At 39.5% G+C, this 12,817-nt stretch overlaps 1 long non-coding RNA gene across 4 annotated transcripts; it reads left to right on the top strand.

Annotated features, from left to right (window-relative positions):
- Nucleotides 1–562: 562 nt before the first annotated feature.
- On the top strand, nt 563–6,196 carry LOC135293882 (uncharacterized). Of its 4 annotated transcripts, none has more exons than XR_010355989.1 (4): nt 565–1,030; nt 2,133–3,581; nt 3,689–3,882; nt 3,991–6,196. It is a non-coding gene; the product is annotated as an uncharacterized LOC135293882 (long non-coding RNA). The 4 variants fall into 4 exon arrangements; XR_010355990.1 differs by having other exon boundaries at nt 568–1,030; nt 2,133–2,396; nt 3,461–3,882; XR_010355988.1 differs by having other exon boundaries at nt 563–1,030; nt 2,133–3,882.
- Nucleotides 6,197–12,817: the final 6,621 nt, after the last annotated feature.

Below are 12,817 nucleotides of genomic sequence, written 5' to 3'. Positions count from 1 at the left end.
AGGAAGGGGAGGATATGAAGCAAAGAATCAGAAACAATGCGCGTCTTCTTTCCTGAAGTACACAGTTTGAGTCCAAGAACTTCAGAGCTCTGATTACTTGATAATTACTTTTGGTTGTATCTCAGTCACTGTAGAACCATCCAGGTATCAAGGCCAAATATCTCCCAGGATTAGGAGGCTTTTTACTGGGGTTGCAGTTACATGATATTTTTGTGTTTAGTATGAATTTTTAGATGGATATACAACAAGAAATGAACATAAAACATAGAAAAAAAATATCCCCATGCTTAGCTTTCTTCCAGCTTCCCCACTTTCCCCTCTGTGCCAGCAAACAGGCACATCTAAGAGATTGTTGCTATCTTGTTGCAAAAGTTCCATATCTTCTTCATGATTTCTCAGGGGCAGCTCCTCACAGCGCTGACTCCTTCTTCACAGCACAGCCAACAAACACTAATTTCCTCCTCAGCACAGCCAACCACTCTCTTATAGCACTCTTCTTGGTTACAGCTGTGGCTTGTTCTTAATCTTTGGTAGTTGCTACAGCTGCACCTCCTCAGGGGTAAGATTACCTTATATTCTATCCCCTGACAAGAGATCTTCCATGCATGCAGAGCATGATCTTCTCTGCTCAACATCCTGACCAAAATGCTTAATATATTAATCCTTAAGCTGCATGTATGGGGCTTGCTTCCAAATACTTTTAATGAACCTACTACATAAACTGGTTAGCATGTGCTGAGATATTTTCGACTAGTCTCTGAGTTGACAGGTCTCTCTGGAAATATCATAACTGTTGCTAATTGGAAATTGTAAGTTGTTTATTTAGGTAGCATTAAGAACCTGGGGTTTAGATGTCTTATCTGCTGTAACTTCTGCCTAAGCATGACTAGAAAAGAAAAAAAAAAGAAAAAGCACTGGATGATTCCTACATCCTCTCCTGAAACTGGAGGCAGCAGCATCTGTCTACTGATGTCATTCTCATAAGCATGTGGAACAGCAGGATCATAGTCTATCTCTGTCTAGCCACAGTGTAAGTAGGAAAAGGTGGGAAATTGGGGAAATTTGGTCAATCATCATATGAATAGAGTGAATGGCATGAGGCACTTTTCTTGGACTTTGTGCTCCTCCATCTCCTTAGTGTTCTGTTCACTAATTTCCATCATGTGCATATACAGTGCTTTGAGTCAGGTGATTGATCATATTGCATTATAGCTGTACTTCCACAAAACTCTGACATCGACTTCTATCATCAGCAAAAGTGTTAGAATTCTCCCTGTCTATTAAAACAAATACCTACAGGTGACAACCTGTATTTAGTGGTAATATCCTGTAATTTATTTGTAGTAAATTTTTCAAAAGTCACTTGGATTACAACCAAGGGCATACTAGCAGTAACTTGTCTATACCCAAACTTGCAAAATACAGCTTCTTAGTAAACCTAGTCCAGAAAAAAAGGGCATTTATTTTCTTGGCCAATCTAAACAAATCTAAGCCTATGTTGCTCCAAGGGAACAATTTTTTCTGTGCCACCAATAGGGGCTCTTTTGCTTGACTTGGCTTATTCTTCTGGCATATACAACACATCTTGAAAGTTTGCTCAATATCTCTGTTCAGCTGAGCCAATATAAAGTATTTCTGGTTTTCATAGTTTTTTTCAGTCCTTAAATAACCTGTACGGTCTTTTATAAAAGCAGGAGTGCAAAAAATGTTCCTTTTTCTATCTAAAATTCCATCTGAGTCTGAAATTCCCTCTTACAGTATTGGTGAGACCACGCTCTGCTAATTGCATTTGTTATTTTTTAAAAGCCTCATCCTCAGCTAGTACTCAGCCTTGATGTATACTCTGCATAGGCAAATGATGCTTAAAGATTTTTCTGTAAAGCTGTATAACTTTCCAAACTGAGAAGTATGGACTGGGAATCACTAAGGCTATGTCTAGATGATCAGGCTTAGAAGTGCATCTATGACTGGGGTGATGGAGAGGCACAGCTTTCCTGGCTTACAGTGAAAGCTAGGAATGAAGACTGGGCAGAAGTTACTCTGCTTAAACAGACCATCATGTGGACATCTGGGACCACATCACTGATGGTAAATTGGACACAGCTTAAATGTTTCCTTTCTTCACCATACAGGTTTTAAAATCTACTAAAGAAGCAACAGACCTGAGCCAGCCAAACAGTAAAGCTGACAGAGCCAAGGCAGAAACTGTGGAAGCTGAAAGCTGTGATGACTTTAAAAGCTTATTTCTACTGTCTTAATTCCATATAGCCTGTTGTCGATAGAGATCAGCTATTTGCTCTCACAGATTTACTCCTATCCTGTTTAGTTTTTTTTTTTTTTTTCACCTATCTAATTCCTCTCAGAACTCCACTGAAGAGATTTAAGGAACAAATAAAGTAAATAATAGCAATGCTAACAGAGATAATATTTGCTACTACCACGTTGTTTGCTGTTCTTGTATGTTCATCTTTTCTGCTGCCCTTTGTCTGTCCTTTGTATGCTGTTTCTAATTTCTGTGGTCCTGTTATTTTCTCTGATTGTATATTTATATAAGTGTGGTAAATTATATGTTTCTTAGTGGTTCTTAAGGCACGGTATGAGCTTCTATTAGGTCTGTACAGTATATGCATACCAAATTTCAAAATCAATGCATTTCAAAAATCAGACTTTGAGGGAGAGAATAGAGAGTCAGAGATTGTGATGACAAAGAGAAGCAGGATTTTTCTCTGTATTGGATGAGACAAAATTGTTTTTTTTTATATGTGTTCTTGGGTTTAGATACACATTGTTACACTATTTAGTCTTGAAAGGCAGACTGCAGAACAGGGTTTCATGTGTAAGTCTACAGATAAGTGCATTCTTCTTTGAAATTTAGTCCAAGATGTAGACTGTCATTTAAAAATTGTGGTCTCATGCTACACATATTATTTGTCATAATGTATCTTGTATAGTGACTGATTTATGCTGTACATAAAAAGTAATTTGAAAATTACTCCATGCTATTTATTATATGTATTCTATTTTTCACACATGTAGTGAAGGCAGAAAGGTGGCATGTTCAGCCTCTGAAGGACTTTCAAGCTTTATATCATAGTATCACAATCACTAGCAATGATTTAATTTTGATTGTACATTGATCTTCTAAGTTAGGTGATTATTTTTTCTCCTACATGTGAATGTAATGATATTCTAACATAGATGTATGTTAGAATCACTGAATCAAAGAATAATTTGAGCTGAAAGAGACCTCTTGATGTTCTTTGATATAACTCTCTGCTTGAAGCAGTGTCACCTTAGATCAGGTTGCTCAAGATTTGTCCACTTGGGTTTTAAATATCTCCAGTTCTCTGTATGAGACAGGCATTTAGTCTCTTATTAGAGACTTAGACCTGTTAAGTAATTTGTCCATTGGTGTGGCTCCTGATTTCTTATTGACAGTGTTATGCTTTTGACTGGGAAGAATATTTCAGGTTTGTTCACATCCCCTTTGCTGGAGGAAAGATGTCAAGCAGAGGATGAGCAGACCTTGGCAAGATGGACCCCTCTTGTCTCCAATGCTCTCAGACAAGGCTGTTTTGATGGTAACACAACTCTTTATCTCATTTTGTCAGGAGGGCAAACACTGACTCTGTTTTTGAGTAACAGTTCTTGATGAGAGGTGTGCTCTAATGGCAGCATTATATTTTAGACTTGGGATGTTCAAATCTTGAAGTTAGGAATCGGAGCATGTGAGGTCCTTCGGGGGGAGTTCCTTTGTGCCCTGCAGCAGCAACATGGCATCATCAAAACCTTTCTGTCATGGATAGGAAGTGGCCCTGGGGAGCTGTCCACCCCTCAATGGTTTGGACAAAGTTCACTCAGCCAACTCAGAGGAAAGATAAGGTAAGACCCTTCTCCTGTCCTCTCTGTTTTAGGCTCTTGGCCTTCCTGTGGTAGTAAGTGCACCTTCCCACTGTGTATATATGACACTAAAAGGATACTTTTCCACAGATTTCCCCGTGCTAAGACCTAAAACTCTGTGAATAACTAGAGGCATCACTTCCTGATCCTGCAGAGCACTGATGATCAGTGAGGAGATTCATAAATGTCCTGACTGTGCGCTCGTCCAGTTAATCCCGTGGTTACCACCATCTGGAGGCTAATCCTGCGGGATGTTGCACAGCTGAGCCTTGGGTAGTCTGGAGATGCTGGGACACACACCTATCTCTTGGACTCTAGCACCTCTGTATGGGGTGTGGCCTGAGCACATGGTTTCACAGATATGTTCCGTAGCTAATTCTCCGTCCAAGATGTCGTGCATATTTCGGAAAGACTGAAACTTCCCTCAAATTCCAGCTTCTTTTTTTTGGCTTCATGATGTTTTCCGAATTTGAAGTGGTGAAACCATGAGTGTTGATCTCCTCTTGGCTCCATCTGCTGCTTCTTTAAATGCTGTTTGGCACCATTCTGTTCAGCAATGGACACAAACAAGACAAGTGTCTCACAATCTAATACAGGAATGTTTTGTAGCATGTTGCCAAGGTTAAGGCATGTTGTTTTGGTCTATAGCATGAGAATCAGGAAGGGCACACAAGGCCATGAAGCCTCCAGGCTGAAGAAACCAGATCTGCCAGGATTTATTTTTATGTTTTATATAGGAACAAAACTCTGGCATTCACTGTTTTCCAGTTCATGCTTGCACTTTTTTTTTCATAAGTAAACTCTTTAGGCTTCAGCCCTTCCAACAGAACCCCACAAGGAATACTGGATGGTAAACAGCATATATGTAGCCAGGAAGATCAATAGACTGAGACTGGAATGTGAAACGCAACAGTAAAGATATGTGGGAGACCTTGTTCTCCATTGCTACAAAGATAAGACACAATTTGGAATTAAGCAGTGGCCAGGACTCCTCTATATTCAGTGCTCTTCCAAAAGCACAAAAAACACAAGTCCTGTCCCAAAATTATCTGAGAAAAGAACTGAGATAGGGGCATGAAAAGATATGAAAATAAGGTGGAGCTGTGACACAATATTATCCAGCATAATATGCAAGCTATCTCCCTCATTATGTAAGAGTACAGAAAATTTCCTAGCACTGGATTCAGTCTATGTACTACAGAAAATATCCTTTTTTCAGGCAGTCATGAAGTGGAAGAAGACAAGTAAGCATTTCAAACTACTATCAGTACAGAAGCACTGACCAGTAAATTAAAAAATTTTGAGAACTTGTGTGCAGGATGATCTGTTGTGGCAGAAAAATCATGCTTCAAATGAAAAAGTAATAGTAGCAACACATGTCAGTGATAAATACAAGAGAGAGAGAATATAGAAAAGCTGAGCTCTGAAGAATCAAGAAAATAAATGTTTGTGTTAATGCCATAAAAAAAATTATTTAAATGGGTTTGGAGAAGAGAGGAGAAAAATTACCTGATTTCAAGAGGTTAACTTCAACATTTAATGAACATTAATCCAGGAAGTCCTACCTCCCTTTACAAGAGCCATTAGTAGAGTGAATTTCTGTCAAAATCTAGCATCTAATACCAAAAAGTGTTAACTTATCTGCTTCAACCAACAAATAAATCAACCTACAAAAACATTTTCCAACTACTGTTTTTTGGAATGACTCCCAAATATATTAATGGCATGAGTTCTTTCAACTGGAGTCTTTTGGAAGGGCTCCCAATAAAGTTAATGACACAAAGTTCTTTCAACTAGTGTCTTTTGGAATGTGTCCCCATAATATTATTGTAATGCCCTCAGCTCATTCATCTTTGTAACATCATAGTAATTACACATTCATTTTCCTATATATTGAACTAACTACCTTTCTTTGAAATAAAGCAAAACTTTAGGTAATTAAACAGCATTTTGATTTAAACTATATTCAATACTAATATATGCAGTGTTTACAGCCATAGAGAACTGAATTAGTAAAACAAAAATTTCATTAAACTGAAAAAAATTGAAATTTTCAGACAGAGTATATGCTTTAATGAGCAACTGTATTATAGGAATTCAGGTATGCAGAATGTGATGCAAAGACTTCTTTCATAATTTACCCAACTGAATTGTCAAGCTAATTCACATAACAAAATAGTCTGGCTTTTTTGTGTGGCTACATGGAAAAGAGTCATAAAAGACAATATATCTTTCAACCATTTTAAAGTGCCGATCTCTGAAATGCCTAAGTTGTTATGAGGTGAACTTATTCTTTGATGTTGATGAAGTTGAATCTTTTGGACTCATCCAGACTGAGTCAGTTGGACAATTGCACCTTGCCTCTTTATACTCCCTGTCTAAATTACACCTACTGAGAACAGACTGCTCATCTATCTGGATCTCACTTGGGACTTCAATGAAACACCAACAATTGAACCAGGCCAAGTTTTTCCCAAATATTTACTTGCTCTAATTGCTCTGCCCTGGTGTTGGGTCCTCCACAGGCCACTGTCCCTTGATGGGCATGTCCACCCTGGCACAGTCTTATCCATGGGCTCCAGTCCTCTGGCAAGTAGTGCCTCCCCCTGTGCCCTTCAAAATGCACCCTTTTCTGTCCTTCCTCCTGTATCTTCACGTGTTTCTTTCTGTGCTTCCTCTTGGGTCTCCTCGCATGCCCTTTGGGTATCTGACAGCTCCTATCCTTTCCTAAATCTGTCTGAGCAGAGGCACTATGTGTTCCTCTGACCAGCTGAGGTTTTGGCACAGCTTGGATTGATTGTTGAGCTGGCTGGAACTGCCTGTGATGGCACAGGATAGTTCATGGCCTTCTCCCATTCAAGTCACTCCTTTGCCTTCTGCTGCCCAGACCTTGACAGTTATGCCCAATCCACCTCTCCCGAATAGAATTTGGCCTGGTTCCGCTCACACGAGCTTATACATACATGTATATGCACCCACATGCTTTTGGCAAAGCAATTCCTGCTCACACAGATCTCTGACATACCTGTGGGCACTGAGGTCACCCAAAACGAACTGCCTTGGTCCTGCTGGCCACTCTATTTCTGAGACAGGCCAGGATGCCATGGCTGCCGTGGGCCTTCTTGGCCTCCTGGCACGCTGTCAGCTGATGATCAGCTAATGCCAACTGGCATACCAAAGTCCTTTTCTGCCAGACACCTTTCCAGCCACTCTGCCCTGAGCCTGTAGCTCTGCAAGGGATTGTTGTGACCCAAGTGAAAGTCCTGGTGCTTGGTCTTTTTCAACTCATTATACAACTGGCCTTGGCTGCTCAATCCAGCCTGTTCAGATTCCTCTGCAGAGCCTTCCTACTTTCCAGCAGTACCCACCTTGGTGTCATTTGTGAACCTGAAAGTGCTCTCAATCCCCTCATTCAGATCACTGATAAACATATTAAACATGTCCTAGTACTGAACCCCGGAGAACACCATTTTTGACCAACTACCAGCTGGAGTTAACATCATTTACCACAGTCATCTGAGCTCATCCAGCAAGCCAGAATATCCATCCAATAAAGGATGAAGATTCTCCTTTTTTTTGCTCACCTATTTATAGAAACCTTTTTAATTGTCTTTTATGGCAGTAACAGCATTAAGTTCTAGTTAGGCTAAGAAAAATTAAAATCTTTTGCCTGCATAACCTCATAGCATCCTTATCTAGACTTAGTTGTTTTTACAAGCTGTATGTAATTCAGCCGTATGGACTTCCAAATAAGGTATTTTATTAGTAGGAAGGGTTAGATTGTTTAGAAACATGGAAAATACATGTAGGGCTTTTAACCTTGAGGTCATTGGTTTGAGCTTGGTCCAGCCTGATAAGAAACCAAAAACATTAATTCTGTATGTTCTCATGCAACCCTTCCAAACAAGTATTTCCTAAAGTATAAGAGGGAGGTCATTGCTGTTGTTTTTCCTTCTTTTTCCTGCTTTCCCTTCTGAGTTCAAACTTGAACACTGCCTGGTAAGATGATCTGCTTCGGCTTTTTGAAGAAATGCATCAGCTAATGTTCTTCTGCAGAAAGTATTTCTCGTTCTCACATACATATTGTACATGAACAGTACTTTATGGTTACCCAGTTCACTTCACTAAGTAAGAGAGATACTTAAGTGGCTTTTCCACTAGATATTGTTCACTGTGAACACCCTTTTGTCCAGGCCATATGTTCTGGGTTTATTTCATATAAATTCAGGTATCTAGTCAAATCACTTAATTTGAGAGAGGGTTTCTCTAAGCCCTATCATGTGGAAGACAGAAAAGCACCAGATGAGCATATCAGAAGCTTTATGTGTACCACCTTATCTGCAATAGCAACACATTTGTGCAGTTTTGTTTAATACATTTTGAGAACTGATGTAGTTTGGGATTAGGCTTAAGTGCAGAAAGGCACACTCAGCATTGCATTAGAATGTTCACACTGAGATTTGAGATGTATTCACCTGGATTTAGGTTGTTTTAATGCCAAGATTCAAAAGAAAAATTAAGGATACAGCAGAAAGCTGATGGCCCTTGCAAATCTCTAATTTTATTAGACCTGCAGTGCAGGGTTCCTTAAGAACTGAAAACTCAGGATCCTGCGTAACCTCAAAAGTTTCCCAATCTAGATCTGTGGGAACCTGAGCTCCTGGAGGCTGATTTACCATGATCAGGCTGGTTAACACACCTGGGGAGCACTAATTTCACTTGAAAACACAAACAGAACGTGGTGGCACTGCATAAAGACAATTTGAGGCTGAAGATATCTTTGGGATTTGGGTCCTCTGTTACTGGCACTACTTCCAGCTTCTTATGCTTTTGATGGCTTCCTCTCCCTTCACTGTGTGATCCTGGGTTAAACACTGCTATTGGGATGAACTGCAGCTGTCTTATTCGCTACATGCATACTGTTCAGGCTGTCAGATTTTCTAGGGTGACTGTACAGTGAATAGCATCACAGAGCTAACTTCCTTACTTTTTCTACTATTATTCTGGATCCTTCATTTTTGACACCTATTGCACTATGGATGTTGCTTTTCATTTACAATGGGACATATTTTTTAATAACACTTAAGGGTGTATTTCATTGTTATTGCCACAGAGTTTGTTATATATTCTCCTTGTTCCTGAAACAAATACTGTATACAAGTTCCATTTCAGAAAAACTGTTCTCCCTGCTTCCACCAGTTAGACCAGTTAGACCTTCTTACACCAGAACTCACCACTGCTTTGATCAAGGTCTTGCTTAATTTTTCCCAGCTGATACCTGAAGTACCAGTACTAGGGGTGACTAGCCACTCAAACTGCTTGTGAGCCCTAATCCAAATAAAATTTGAGGAAGAGACTGTCTACAACATCTAGGTTTTTAGCTCCATTTTTTTCATGGTCAGCAAGCAGCATAGACACAGTGCTGATGTGAGTTGATGCTGATCTTTCTTAGTCCAATTTGTATTTCCATATTGCTCAATCTCTCTGAAGCAGCTGAGTGTGTCTGCACTACTGTTTTCCTAAGACTGTGTGAAGGCATTAGCTTTATACTCCATAAAAATGCCCACGGTGTTCAGCTGGCCTCCTTTTGTCATTTTAGCAGCTGAGTGGAGGGGAAGAGAATACCTCCCTTAGTGTCCAACCAGTCAAGTGAATGGGGTGTGTGTTACTTGTGACTGCCACCAACAATAGGGTACTGTTGCTGTTACCAGAGTCTGTGATATTTTCAGAGATCTGAAAACGACATTTTATTTTGGCATAGCAGCAGAAATTTATCCTTTGAATTGCTTGTACTTTCCCACATCACAAATATTGCTGATACAAAGAGGGAATAATCAGCTTCTTGTGGGCAACCATTAAGAGAGAATTCACATAAATTTATTTGCCTGTGAGATTTCCAGCACTAGTGGTGCACTGTATGCAGCTCTGGGAAAGATGGAGTGGGCTTGAACTGGACATGGGAGAATGGCATCAAAATCCCTGTCTGTGCAGCAGCCTTTGGTTATTTTATAACCCAGTTAGAACATTGCTTTGGATTATTGTAATATGTGTCTGTACCTGTCATGGCTTTTATCATAGACAGTGAAGATTTTGAGCTGTATTTTAATCCTGATCACAGTACTGAGCAGTTACTGCATTCTATAGCATTACTTCCATGTGCATAAGCATTCAACTTTACATCTGTACAGGTGTCAGCTGTTTACCCTGACTGCTGATTATACTTGAGATGATCTCACATTTTTAGTGCTTCAAATGCTCTTTTTGTAATTGAGTCTTCTTCCCTTCCGTCCCCACACAGAAGCATGGTGTTGAGTATACAACAGGTAAATTATTGCCAAATTGCATTTTTCAGCTGGAACTGACTGCCAACACTCATTTTCCAGAACTGTAAACTGTACCTCTCAGTCACAGAATAATCTTCACATAAGGGCATAGGAGTGGTTCAGACAGAGTCTGTCTACCCTGCCCTAGCAGTGACCATGTCCATGTCTGCACATGAAAGGTAGGAAAAAATGGGCAAATTTTGTCAGTTCCTAATACCCCTTCTACGATGAAGGCATCAAAGCTGTACTGTAGTATCTATTTAAAGTGTGAATGAATGACAGATTTAAACAAAGACATAAAGATTTTCCTGTTATATCTGGTTATGCTTTCCTAATGTTTTCTGATATTCTGCTTGGTTTTTAAACACTGTGTTGTTGCTTTCACAGTGTTATCTAACCTAAGCTTTTCTTTGCTGTGGAATCTTTCTGCAGAATACATCAGCTCATGTGATACATCTTTTTACATGTGATACCAGGTATTTTTTTTCAAATGGTTTTCCTCATGACTTCACATTTATCTCCATTGAATTCCAACTGCCATTTTACTGCTCAGGATGCTTCTCTTTGCTTACACTACCTCGAACCTCTCAATATCATCCACAGGCTCCACCAGGGCGCTGTTGGCTCTCTTTGCCAGGCTCTTTGCAAAATATCTTGCATTGCACACACATGACCAAATCTATACTGGCTCTGAGACTGTTACATTCCTTGAATTGAGAGTGTTGCTCAGACCCATCCAACAGCTGGAAGAACTTTACTTGTAGGGAAGGAGTGTCTACTAACTACCTGCACAGCACTGTTCTTGATATGAAAGATTTAGAGGCTCTAAGAAAAAGATAGGTTAGACACCTTTTCCTGGATAAGCTGCACATCAGGAATCTTGTCTTTAAGCTTCAGCATTCAGATACTCTTAAAATATCTTAGGCTGAGACCTCTCGACTGTCAAGAAGTTTTTTAGTAGAGTTTTTAGGATATCAGCATGATGTGTAGCACCAACTTGACAGTTGTTGTGAAGTTCCTTTTCATATTTGTGTGTCTTTGGTTTTCGTCATCCCTTTATGAAATTCTGAACCAACAGAAATTTTCACAGAAACCTAAATGACTCATTGGGCCATGATGGAAAAATCTACAACTTCCCACCCTGAGCAGCAGTGCTGGAGAGTTGTGTATGATTCATACTGGACATGGTCCCAAATTCATCGAAAATATTGCTAGAATTCTAAAAGTGGCAAGTCATTATCTGGGCCTGGACCCTGCCAAAGGCTGAGCTAAGGAAGCTGTGGCTCAGCTAGTGTTGAGTCAGCCTGACTTTGCTGTCATCAGTACAGCATTCCCATTTTACACCATCTGACAACCCCATCACAGCTATCAGTTTGCAGACCCAAATGTGATGGGATTGGAAGCAATCACCGTAAAATGTTGCTTTGTGCAGAACAATCGGGAGGATCAGCAACGGATGTGCATAGGTAGCATGGAAAGAATTAGGCAGCAGAGAAAAAGTAAAAACTATGGCAAAATGATGAACATATCAAATTATCAACATAATATATTTTACCGGGGTTTACTTCCTTTGTCAAACAGCAGATTGTTCTACAAAAATGTTGCCTGGCATGCAGGAATACTCAGCTCGTAGATGCTAATACTAATACTCGTTAGATGATTTGATTCTTTGCAGGGAGAGATTATTCTGTCTGCCTTGTTTGAATTCATTTTCTATTCAGTATAGAAACAGTCTCCCTGGATCTGGGTTAATCCATCTTCTGGTGGACATCATGAAATCTGAATGAACCCAACAAAGAACAAATTGCAGCGGGCATGTAACAAGCCCCTCTTCTTTCTGTTAAACCTCTGTTAATAACGTGTGAAGGAGTGACAACAAAGAGCTTCTGTCCTCTTTATAAAAGACCCTTAAGGGCAGAGCAGGCTGTAAGAAACTATTCTTTTGCTAATGATAGCTGAATTACTGAGAATGCTCAGTGTTAAAAACCCACGAAAAGGATCTTGTACATGGAAAGGAAGTATTTCCTTGGATGACTTTCTAATGACTGTCAAACATTTGCAGCCATCACACAAAAGGAAGCATTGTGAAGACAAGGCACAAGCAACCTACTGCGACTGCTGCGGTTACATCTGCCAGTAGCTGTGAGCTGTAAGCTCTCAAGTAGCCCCACAAATTAAAAATTAACTCCTGATTCTCAATTTTCTTTACTTACTTCACTCTTCCTACTTGTTTATTTTATTTTTCTTTTTTTTTCCTCTCAAGGGTATCTTGGTTGATAATGATTTTATCAGAAAAATGTTAGAGACTTAACCACATACAAGTCTGTCTGAGTTTTATAAAAGACTTTTTCATATTAAGTTGTTCACTTGTTCAAGATCGTTACATTTCTGTCACCATAACTCTCTCCTCAGCTGAAAACATACCCATTACTATATGTGCTATATGTAAAAATTACTGGTGACTTGAAGAACATTCTTGCTCATAGCTATACACCTTTTATGTCACTCAAAGGATAATAACTTTTCCTGTGTTTCAACACATATTACAGTGTCTAGTTTATAAGGGGCAGTTTAGTCCTAACCAGATTTTTTTT

Source organism: Passer domesticus, chromosome 2, assembly GCF_036417665.1.
Source record: "Passer domesticus isolate bPasDom1 chromosome 2, bPasDom1.hap1, whole genome shotgun sequence".
Taxonomy (NCBI): Eukaryota; Metazoa; Chordata; class Aves; order Passeriformes; family Passeridae; genus Passer; species Passer domesticus.
Note: the sequence above shows the minus strand (reverse complement) of the source record. Positions and strands in the feature narration are given on the sequence as shown.